The sequence below is a fragment of the Lissotriton helveticus genome, chromosome 1_2, assembly GCF_964261635.1.
Source record: "Lissotriton helveticus chromosome 1_2, aLisHel1.1, whole genome shotgun sequence".
Classification (NCBI taxonomy): domain Eukaryota; kingdom Metazoa; phylum Chordata; class Amphibia; order Caudata; family Salamandridae; genus Lissotriton; species Lissotriton helveticus.
Window position 1 is genome coordinate 359,249,743 of NC_136058.1, and position 12,297 is coordinate 359,262,039.

A 12,297-nucleotide genomic window follows, 5' to 3' on the forward strand; every position below is an offset into this window, starting at 1 on the left:
TGCTCTTGTGCTCAGAGGAGTGCGAGGCGCCCCATCGGGGAGCTGAGGCCTTTTGCAAGGGAACAGGTCTGTTCCCTGCAATGCTTAAAAGCCCCAGCGTCAGGCCTCACTCCTGGATGCATTGGTACAGATGGGCTTGCGCAGAGGGGGGCAAGGAGAGGCGCTCCAGGGGGGGGGGCAAGCGCCCCTCCTTGCGGACGCCCATGTGAGGAGGGACAACCATCTCCCTGGGGACTTGCGGCGGGCAACAATAGTGATGATTCACAAGAAGGGCAAGCCGGTAGAGGACTGTGCCTCATATACACTAATCTTGTTGTTAAATGTGGAAACCAAGATCTTCGCCAAAGTACTTCCCAATCACTTAATTCAAATAGTAGATACACTTGTGTCCCAAACTACGTAGGCTTGCAGGATGCCTATAACGAAGTGACCAGATAGAAAAGCCAGCGGGTCCTCTTGTTCAATGCCAGGAAGGCATTAGACTCTATAAAGTGACCCTACCTAGTGGCGATACTGGGCAAGATGGGTTTCGACCGATGTTTTTGGTGTGGGTAACACTGCTTTACACTGCTGCGACAGCCAAGTCAAAGTGAAAGGGGTGTATTCAGACGAGTTCGGCCTGGGTAGGGTCACCCGTAAAGAAAACCCACTGTCCCTCTTACTTTTGTGTACATGCAATAGAATCCCTGGTGGGATGGAACAGAAAAGATACACTCCTGAGAAGAGTCAGATGGGACACGGGATGGGAAGTAGTTGTGTCGCTTTACGTGGATGTCCAACTCTATTTCGAGGACATAGATCGATCTTTTCCCAGGGCATTGGAGATTTGAGATAAGTTTGGATCCTATTGTGGGCGCCGCATCACATGGTGCATATATGTGGTGTTTCCACTCTCCAGAAAGGTCCCCGGTAGGGCCTGGCACTATCCACTTTGCTGGGAGGTGGGGGGTGGTGGGGCTCAAGTACCTGGAAATCTTCATAACAAAAGATGTTGATGTCTTTGTGACAGAACATCTGAACAAAATCCTGGAGGCTAATCGGGTAGCCATGGGACATAGGAGAGGCCTCATTCTATCCCAAAATTTCGCTACACGCTGCAAAAAGCTCTCTTCCTGGTCCTGGAGAGTTGTTCTGCTCTGTAGGCAAGAGACCTGCTGTAGCATAAAGGGTACTGAGGATAGCCATGACTACCTTGACCAGGAAGCCCCTTGAAGGAAGCATCGCCCTCCCAGACATGGTGCTCTACTCCTGGGCAGCACAACTGTAAGTGATACATTATTGGGCCTTCTAGGTGCCGCAAGAACACTCTCTGTTAAATGAGTAATGAACCCAGAGGGCTATTTTAGATGCCTGTATGGCCGGAGAGGCATTACCACAATGCCTGCTTCAATGGCAACTATGATCGGCATATGACCTTGGGCGACCCGGGAGACAGGCTGCGTGGGCAAGTTGTCTCTGGAAACCCTCCTCTAGGAATCGAACATCCTGAAAGGGCTACGGGAAAAAGAGGGCCAATAAAATTGGACCTGCTGGGCATTTCCAAGCTGGAGGTCATGTGGCGGGAAGACAGACTGATTCCGTTTACCGAGCTACAAAAGGGAATATGAATTAACAGGGAGCTCCTACCTCAGATATCAACAATTATCACATTTGCTGCAGAGGCACGCTGACTTTCTCACGGAAGTCCCAGATGATTCACCACTGGAGTATAGGATGCTGTAATCCCCACCCAGCATTCAGTGTCCCAAATATACTCAACATTTCTGGACAACAGCCTCCGCGACAAATGGGAAAGAGACCCTGGCTGACTAGATGACAATACCACTCAAAAGGAGGGGGCCCCTGAAATTGGATATAGGTAGAGACGCAGGGGAAAGAAACACATACTACTAGTATAGAGATTATCTACCTGTATTAATCAAAAAGCGCTATATGTCGCATAAGGATAAACTCCCAAGAAGCTGGCCTATAAACAAAGGCATGCAACAGTCGTGAATTCAAAGCATATCAAAATTTATTAATAATCGATTTACATAGTGTTGTTATAAATAGTCAATAAATAAACAAATAAATAACATCCCAACAACCCATTCATTCAACCGTTCATACCAACAGACTCAAAACCACACATTCTTATCCGTCCTGAAACTCATGAATCCAGTTATACTAACAGCGATAAGAGCAATCCTTGAAAAAGTGGACCACAATTATCTAAGGCAGTAGTTACACGAATAACACAGTTTTTATATAGAGATCTTTTTTATAATAACGTGTGTCCTCCCATTGGTGTTCAAAATTAGACAATAGACACGAACAGATGTAAAATAAGTGGGCGGACGCCGTCCACCCACGGGGTACCCCGACTCGAACCCTGAGTACAAGACTGCAATGAAGGTTTTCTTTTTATAACTGATCTGTCTGTCCTTGGTGCAAGCGCAGTCTAATCTGCAACAGGCCCGCTTTAATCCGCGCTCCGAGCTAGGTCTGTCCTCAGCGCATGCGCAGTTGTTCACCTATCAAGCCCGCTTTAACTGCGAGAGGCTGTGTCTGTCCTTAGCGCATGCGCAGTTGTTTATACAAGCCCCTCTTTAACCCGCGGTTCGCTGCCTGAAGTAGTGTCAGTCTGTCCTCAGCGCGTGCGCAGTTGTTAACACAAGGCCCTCGTTAACCCCCGCTCCGCTGCAGGAGGCAGTGTTTGCCCTCAGCGTATACGTTATTGTTCATCCAACAGGCATGGTTATATCTCCTCTCGGTTAGACTGCTCAATACTCGGTGACACATCCTAAGAGTTTCATGTGCCTCACTATTCTCAGCGCATGCGCGGCCATAACGAGCAGGCATCACTTGTGACAAAACCGTGTGTTGCGCATGCGCGGCTGGAGATCCGCGTGGCTTTCGTCTCGCGCGTGGTTTGTTGTCCAGGCAGCGCCTCCGGAGCCGGAGTCCCCTCTGCAAGGGTCCACTGCCTTCCCCTTAGGGTCCGGCCTCTCCTCCCTCGCCGCCTCTAGCAGAGCGAAAGCACAAGTGATCTAAGGTACGACATGGCCTCGAGCCCACGGTCGAAGAGCAGTAAAGTATGAGAACTGCAGTTGGGGCGGGGCCTGTGAATGTGGGGCGGGGCCTGTGGATATGAGGGCGGAGTCACCATAATAAACCTGCCCAGTCTGGGGACATTGAATGATTCTTTCCAGAGTGCGCCCTCCTCTTCTGTGGGTGGGCATTCTTACCACCCACCACAGGTTAGGTTTTGAGCGGGTGGTCGTATGGTTCTCGTGCACACCGCCTGTGCGACCAGAAAGTGGGGGCGGGGGTCAGTGAATGTTAGGGCGGGGTCAAAACAGCAAACCTGCCCAGACTGGAGGTATTGCATTATATAGGGAGCGGGCGCCATATGTTTATTTATTTATTTATTTATTTATGCGTTTTTATATAGCGCAGACTTTACCCGAAGGTGTCAGAGCGCTTCACAAAAGGAACAGAACTGATACATGAGAACATTACAAGTGAGCAAAAAACAAAAGCAAACGTTACATTACATGAGGCAAAAATGACAATCGTGAGCCAGCAAAATACAAGAGGTAGCAAACGGTGCAATACAAAAGTGACACTCGTGAGCCAACAAAATACAAGAGGTAGCAAACGGTGCATTGCAGGAGGAAAAAGTGACGTGTGCAGGTTACAAAAGCATACAAAATAAACAGAGGTATAATACTGCAATATATGGAGGACACTCAAGCACAAGTGCAAACGTTACGTAGGCACTGGTGGCACTTGTGCAGGTATCAAAAACAAACAAAAGTAAGCGGTAGAAAACAGTGTGTTACAAGAGAAAGTGACATGTGCATGTTACGCAAGAGTCCAAAACACAGGTAGAAGGATAATACCGCAATAAATGGCAGTCTCTCAAACCACAAGAACACACTGGGAAGACACTTCCAAAGTCATGTAAAGTAGATTTTTCAATTATTGAAGGGCTCCTTCAGATAATAGACAGGGCAAGGATTACATTTGGAAGTGTCTTTGAAGGAGGAGAACTTTGAGGTCAGTTTTGAAGGCCTGGGAGGAGGTGGTGGTCCGGAGCTGAGGCGGAAGTGAGTTCCAGATTCTCACTGCGCTGCCTGAAAAGGATTGGGCCATCGATCTTTCCTTCTTGAAAGTGGGAGGTTCAAGCAGTAGATTTTCCGCATTTCATGAAGGTCTAGAGCCTCCAGAGAGTTTCAGTTTATTCGCCAGGTAGTGAGGAGAGGAGGAGTGCAAGGATTTGTGGGTGATGCAGGCAGTCTTGTAGATAGCTCTAGCCTCGATGGGAAGCCAGCCGAGGGAAGATAACATGGGAGTGATGTGGTCGCTTCTTTTGGCCCCATAGATGAAACGAGCTGCTGAATGTAGAACAGACTTAAGGGGGGATAGGTGGGATTTGGGGAGGCCAGTCAGAAGAGAATTGCAGTAGTCCAGTCTGGAGAGGACCAGTGATTGGACCAGGGTTTTAAGGTCATGCTCCGGGAAGGAGCGACGAATCCCCCAGAGAAGGCGCAGTTGGTATCGGGCAGACTTTGCAATTGAATTGATGTGGGAGATTAGATTGAGTTTTTTGTCGAGTATGACACCAAGGGATTTTGCACTGTCGACAATGATGGGTTTATTGTTCAGCAGATTCATCTGGTCCATCCAAGATTGAACCGGAGGAGGAGAAAGTGAGGAGGAGAGGAGGAGGAATTCAGTTTTGGAGGGGTTCAGAATCAGTTGATGTGTTGACATCCAGTTATGAATGGAGTCGAGGGTAGAGCTTAGGACAGAGAGATCGTGAGTGGAGGCAACCTTAAGGTAGATTTGAGTGTCGTCTGCGTAGAGATGATAGTTGACCCCAGATTCACTTAGGAGATTTCCCAGAGGTTCCAAATAGAGATTGAACAATGTGGGTGCAAGAATAGAGCCTTGGGGAACACCTTGACCCACCGCCAAAGGCGGTGAAAGACTGTCCGCTATTTTGATCATTTGGGATCTATCAGAAAGGAAAGAAGCAAACCATTTAAGCACAGTCCCCTCCATGCCCATTCTCTGTTGAAGAGTGTTGAGCAGGGTGTTGTGATTAACAGTGTCAAAGGCTGCCGAAAGGTCAAGGAGAATTAGAAGACAAGACCCCCCCGAGTCTAGTATTCGCAGCGCGTCATCGATCACTTGCAGCAGGGCAGTTTCAGTGCTGCAGTCTTGGATGAAGCCGGACTGAAAATTGTCAAGAAGATCATTGTCCTTGATATGACGAGAGAGTTGTTTCGCAACACATCTTTCTGTGATCTTCGCAAGAAAGGGTAGGTTAGTGATGGGGCGGAAGTTGTTGAGGTCATTCGCATCCGCAGTGGGTTTTTTAAGCAGAGGGGTGACCTGCCCAGTTTTGAAGGGAGCAGGAAGGGAGCCTTGACAGAGGTAGAGGTTGACCAGAGTGGTCCAATAGGGAAGAGAAAGGGTGTAGAAGTCAATGGCAATGGCACTAGGGATGGGGTCAAGCGAGTGGTTGGAGGGCTTTGTTTCGAGGATGCACTTGAGGAGGACATCTTCAGAGATGGGGTCGAAGTTCTGCCAGATGGCTAGTGATTTGCACTCCTCTGGAGGGGTAGGATGAGCGACTTGAACCACAAGGGATTTCACATATGTTTCTGAGTTCGATTTCCTGCGTGCGCCGCCTGTGCGACCAGACTTTAGAACTCACTTCCTCCATACCTCCGCACTGCCACCTCTTTCAGCATCTTCCGAAAGGACCTTAAAACTCTTCTCTTTCAAGACACGGCTACCAATGACTCTGACTGTTTCATGTTCCTCACTGGAGAATTAGTTTGTCCTTACTCTTCAACTGTGGAATGTGTTTTTTTTGGAACCCTAATCGCTCCAACTTTAGTTTACTCAGTGGCAGTGTATCAAGGCTGACCTGACCGGGCGCTGCTCCTGCCTTTTGCTGTTTGTGGGACCACGTCGCTGATTGAGGCTCTTCTCCCCTGGACGCGGCTCCTGCCATTGAGCTGCTGTGGTTGGACCTAAGACCCGCCCTCACCACCCACACCGCTGCGGGACTGCGAGGCACTTTCCACACCTGCAGCCTCTTCCCGCAGCGGCCACGCCCCCCCGCCTGGTGTTGCATAAACTTTCGCAGCACCCGCTGCGCGGGTGCTACTCAGTGGCAGTGTATCAAGGCTGACCTGACCGGGCGCTGCTCCTGCCTTTTGCTGTTTGTGGGACCACGTCGCTGATTGAGGCTCTTCTCCCCTGGACGCGGCTCTTGCCATTGAGCTGCTGTGGTTGGACCTAAGACCCGCCCTCACCGCCCACACCGCTGCGGGACTGCGAGGCACTTTCCACACCTGCAGCCTCTTCCCGCAGCGGCCACGCCCCCCCGCCTGGGAGGATATAATTTGTTTACTCGTCTCGCGCAGCGGGACGAAACTCGGGGCGAAGCCCGGGCAAAGGGCGGGCCCTCTGAGGCCCTCGTAGGCCAGGGTAGGCCGGGCTGGGCCTACTTTCTAACGCCTACTATACTGGGATTGTAGTTAGTAATAAGGGTGGTGGTAATGGCATTGATGGCTGCAGAGGGTTGTATTGGGAAGATGGGGGGAACACGAAATGGTACTCTGGATAACTACTTTCCAAAGGCCCTGGTTGACGGTGACAGGGAATCCTCTTTGGCGGAGCGTAGGGCAGAACGCCGGCGCTCAATTGAGAATTTGAAAAACAGGCCACTTGTTGACACCATTCCCACTTGTGGCATTCAGGAGGGTGGTTCTCTAAACAACAGCAAGGATTTATCATCGCAGGATGGCGTTCTGCTCCTACTGCGGGATTATACCCCTCCCTCCACATGCTTGCCCACCGCCCAGGCTGAAAGCGTACCCCCCCTCCCTAGTTCTAGTTGCACTTCTGTGGATTTAATAACCCAGCCCCCTTCTGCAGCTAAATCAAGGAAGCCTGGGCCGAAACAGATAGCTGCAAAAGAGACGCATGGTCCCCCCCCATGCAAGAAGAGGAGGAAATTGAGGGGTGGGCAGGGTAAAACCAAAATCCCCCATTCAGACTTTGGGAAAGTTGCAAAGCCCCTTGCCAGCTCTGATATGCCAACTGTGGTAATCACAGAAACTCATCCATCCTTGACATTACCACAAGCAGTGGCTCCTTCTGTTTCGGGTATAAACACTATAGATCACGATACCACCTTGGGGGCCCCACAATTGAACATATTACCCCCCGCCACTTCACTGGGGAATCTGGAATTTTTACTCAGATCCCTACTCCTGCCCATAAATGAGAGTATAAAAAAAGTGGAGATTAGGCTTACCATCTTGGAGACGGCTATAAGCAGTATGGTTACTTTAGCCAAGGCCCAGGCAACAGGGGTCACCCATCCATCAACCTCTGCTAAGCAAACTCCTAACAAAGCCTCCACAGTGCAAATTCAGTTCCCCAAACCCCGTGGAGAAGCGTGGCTCAGTGGTTAGAGGCGGCAGACCCGGAAGCTGAGATCAGCCGTGGACCAGGGTTCGATTCCCCGCCTCGGCGGGTCTCGGGCTCAAAAATTCCACAGACTCGACAATTCTCGCTCCGGTGCCTACTCGACTCACGGGGTCACACTCTGCGACTCTGGGCAATAGCTTGCTTAATCTCCACTACGGCCCCTCGCGGCGGGATGCCTGGCTTTCAACTTGTGGATACCCTGCCGGGGTATCTCACAGGGGAATACCAGGAATACCAGGACGGGTTCCCTAAGCAAGCGCCTTGATACCTTCGGGTGATACGTGCGCTATATAAGTCGCAATACAATACAATGCAATACAATACAAGCCGCAGGTCCCCAGTAGGGCAGCCCTTGTCCATCAAGGACCGTTCCCCCCAAAGCCTCAAAACATCCCAGCACCAGGTCAAGTGGGTGACCCACAGAAGGAACTGACAAGGGCTCCCACAGGGAACACATGGGAGGATCAGGGTAGTGATAGATTTACAAGAGCTCCAGTTACCAAGAAGCCGCAAGTGGAGATACCTCCACAAGCAGTCCCTTATGTGGTCGTTTTAACTGGGGTCCCGCCATTACCTGATACCAAGAGAGAAGGTTACGCCCAATTGAAAAACAAAATAACGCACTGGCTGCGCACTTATAGTCCCATTGCACACAACATCAATGGGGAAATAGTGCACGTCAGGCGGCTCAACTGGTTGGGCAACAGACGTAAAGATATTGAGGGTGATCTGGTGGTGGTCAATTTTAGAGATACGCGGGCAGTGGATTATATATTAAACTGGCCCACTGGAAGTGGAGATAATTGCATCACCCCTAGGGCTCTGACATATTTCTACCCTAGATCTGTGGTGCTTCCGCCGCCCTTTACAAATGGTTTGCACCCTCCCCATCCCAACCCCCTGCCCTTATACAACAATAGGTACGACCCTTATGGACAATACCCCGCTCAAGCAGCTGACTTCTCGGGCTGGCCTTCTGTACCCCAGAGAAACAATAGAAATATCAATAGCAGAATGGAGCACCTGAGGCCTTTCACCCCGTTGGAGATAGGCAACAGGTTCTCGCTGCTATCGGGTTTGGAAGACTGCGATTGAAGTCTACAGCTGACGGGGGAGAGGGGTGTTTGCCCAAGTAGTGTCATCTTAAAAGGTACTGAGCTTGAGGAATCAAGGGAGGCAAGAGGAAATGATATTAGTCAGGTAGGTGACAGTATTTTATCATCGTCACCATCTGGCTATGTGGACGCTCTCACTATCACTAACGAGGGGGAAAGGAGAGGGAAAAAGGGTGCCCTGGGACCGACCCTTATAGACCACAGAGTTATTCACCTGTTATCCTGGAATGTGGCAGGTCTAAAAAGGAAGATGGCGCTTCCGGAATGGCATATATTCATCGATAAGTTCGATGTCTGCCTATTCCAGGAAACTTGGAGCCTGCTCCCTCTACACAAACCAGGTTATACCACATATTTTTCACCTGCAGTAAGTGGTGGAAAGGGTAGACCAGCGGGAGGTTTACTGGTTTGGATAAAAATTGATCTGAACTGGGATGTGGCCACCTATGACTCTGTGTGCAGGGATGTCCTACACCTCTCTTGTAGGGGATTGGCTGAGGGGAGTAGGTTGGAACTATTTAATGTTTATGCTAGAGGGGCACCGGGGGATACTTCCTCAGGTACATTAACGAGTTTGGATATGGCATTGGCGAGGTGTCCACAATTGGCAAAGATTATAGTGGGTGAGGATTTTAATTGTACATTTGAGCCTCTGAGTTGGGACGACCCCCTGGGTACTGAGAGGGAAGATCTTAGATGGTCTATCCCAGCCTTGTCGTTGCCCCCTATCCGAAAATGGTCAGCAAGGGCAATTCAAATCAATGCCCTAACCAGGGAACATAATTTAAGAGCACTCAATGGTAGGACTAACTCAGATAGGGATGGTGCAATGACATTCAATAGGCTTAGTGGCCCATCTAGAATAGATTACATCCTACTAGACGTCAGACTCTGGAAATACCTTTTAGATATGAAGGTGATGGCTACACAGGATAGTGACCACAACCCCCTTTGCACAAAGCTTAGGTGGGGTAACTCAAAGGGGATGGGGCCGTGTGCTCCCTTGAGGCTGACCAAAGAGGTGGTCCCCTATAATAGTAATCGCAGGCTGAAATGGGACAAGGCTCAATTAAAGGAAGATCAACTGGAGAGTATAAAAACCCTCGTGGAAGATCTGACCTTGGACCTGTCAGCACGGGAACGGGGACCGAGAAGCGAACAGAGCCACCAATCGCCTTAGAAATAGCCTATAAAAATACAGTAGAGCAGGTGAGCCAATACTTTGTAAAAGGGCACAGCTTTAAAGCTAAGAATATACCTCCCATCTCCACTAATCCCTGGTACAATGCCCAGTGCAAGGATAAAAGGAAAGAGCTGACAGCTGCTCTGCTCAGGAAGGACCCCTCACTAGTTAGAGCGGCTAGGAAGGATTATTCTAGGGTTGTAGCAGCTGCTAAACGAGAGTGGGAAGAAAAATATTGGCAAGATTTAAACGGGGCGGCCTCCACGAGGAATTCAAGGTTATTCTGGGACCTAATCAACAAATCTAGGCAACAGAGTTCGCAACCATTAGCCACTCACATAACAAGTCAGCAATGGGTTGACCACTTTTCCGCAGTTTATAGCGGAAATGAAGCTGACTTTACTCTAATGGTAGATATGGGTGGAGAAGGGGGATACACAAGGGAGCTCGAGGATCCATTTCTGCCCTTGGAAGTACTAACGGGAATTAGACATCTGACCCCGAAGAAGGCGGCAGGCCCAGATGGGATACCGGGGGATCTTTTGATAAAGGAACCCAAGGTTTGGGCAGAATTAATTGCCCTTATAATGAATTTCATCGCCAGGGGGCACCCCGTACCCGACTCTTGGAAAGGCGCTGAGGTAGTTACGGGTGTTCAAAAAAGGGGCTAGAGATGACCCTGCCAATTACAGACCCATCAGTCTGATAGACGTGATCCAGAAAGTGGGTGGCAGGGTCATCATCTCAAGGGTTGGAGCATGGATGGAAGAGGAACACATCCTCTCCCACCTCCAAGCAGGGTTTCGCCAGAGGGTGGGGACGATGGACCAGGTCTTTCGCTTTTTTGGGATCTATTGGAAGTCAGTGACCATCAATAGAGGCAGTCTCTACATGGCTTTCATAGATCTCAGGATGGCTTTCGACCTGGTCCCTCGAGTAAGGCTATGGGAGACATTAGAAAAGATGGGATTTCCGGGCCCCCTTCTGAGTCTCATCGTAAGGCTTCACGAGGGAAACTACGCGAGGATCAGATGGGGCTCTCAGGGCCAGTTAACTGAAAGGGTGCCCGTGAGGAGGGGAGTGCGACAGGGATGTGTCATGGCCCCGACCCTCTTCTCCCTGTTCGTGAATGGGGTGGTGGAACATCTGAGAGGGGAAGAGGCCGATGCACCATCTCTGGCGGGGGAACGAATCCCCACTCTACTCTTCGCGGATGACACCTTATTAATCTCCAAATCCCTGGCGGGACTCCAAAGGCTTTTAAACCGCTTTAGCACTTTCTGTATAGACAGAGGACTCACCATCAATACCTCGAAAACAAAGCTCATGGCCTTCTCACCCTCCAAAAGATTTAGAAACAATCTCACACTTGATGGAGCACCCTTGGAGTTGGTAGAATCATTCGATTATTTGGGGGTAAGGGTAAATAGTCGAATGAATTGGAAGGATCACCTGGCTAAAATGTTACTTAGCCACAAAAGAGTGTCAGGGGTGACTCTGAGGGAGCATCCGGAATCAACAAGTAAACCTGTGGCCCCAGTTATGGCGATTTATGAGGGCCAGATACTCCCGTCTGCTCTGTATGGCTCCGAGTTGTGGGGGTTCGAAAAGGTGCCAGAGTTAGTAGCAGCGGAAAATAAATTCTTCAGGGATTTGGTGGCTCTTCCCGTTTCTACTACGTTAATCCCCCTGCGACTCGACCTAGGTAGGAGATCAATCAAAGAGTTAGTGCGGCTGCGCCCCTTACTGTTCTGGGTGAGGCTGCGAAGGACCGAGGAGCTCGCTAACTATGCTGCCGTATTGGATGAATTAATATTGTTAGACACCGGTAACAAGATCAGGTGGCTGCACAATGTGAGGCAGCTAGTGTTGCAACTGGGCCTAAGGGATGTATGGGAGAGCCAACTGCCACCTCCAAAAGCAGTGATTAAGAAGATATACTGGGACTGGGTACAGGCAGAGCCAATACGCAGCGGGGTTGGGGGCCCACTTACTGAGCGGTTTTTAAAGGCTAAGTGGTCCAGAAAGTTGGAACCCTTTCTTGACCTTATAACTAAGCCATTAGATAGAGCCCTTTATTTAAAGTTAAGGTATGGAACCCTGCAGGTACGTGAGTTCACTTCGGGGTGGTCTACTGTTGATGGACCATCGCACAAATGCCCCGGGTGCGCGGCCCCGAAGCAGTCTGTGGCGCATTTATTGTTTGCCTGCCCTGCATATAAAACTGCTAGGAAGATATGGCTGAAACCAGTATGTAAGGGGTTGGGTTTGAGGTGCCATATAATGGCTCTACGAGTCCTCACCTCCGACCCTACTTCTTCTGTCTTGGTTTGCGGGGTGGCCAAATTTTTGGGCAGCGCATGGCTGAACCGTACTAGGAGGTTAAAGGAGCAAAACCCGCCCCGACAAATAGATAGTTAGCATCCGCTGGCCTTGGCCTACGTAAACCTGAGTAGTACAGCTTGTTGTATTTTAATTACTTAGTTAACAATGTGTTGTAGA

At 49.9% G+C, this 12,297-nt stretch overlaps 1 protein-coding gene across 1 annotated transcript in view; it reads left to right on the forward strand.

Annotated features, from left to right (window-relative positions):
• Nucleotides 1–2,842: 2,842 nt before the first annotated feature.
• LOC144805054 (uncharacterized) overlaps nucleotides 2,843–12,297 on the forward strand; it is a 44,996-nt gene continuing 35,541 nt past the window's right edge. Inside the window, exon 1 of the mRNA XM_078671940.1 lies at nucleotides 2,843–3,034. The gene's annotated coding sequence lies outside the window, so the exon portion shown is untranslated. The remainder of the gene's footprint in view (nucleotides 3,035–12,297) is intronic.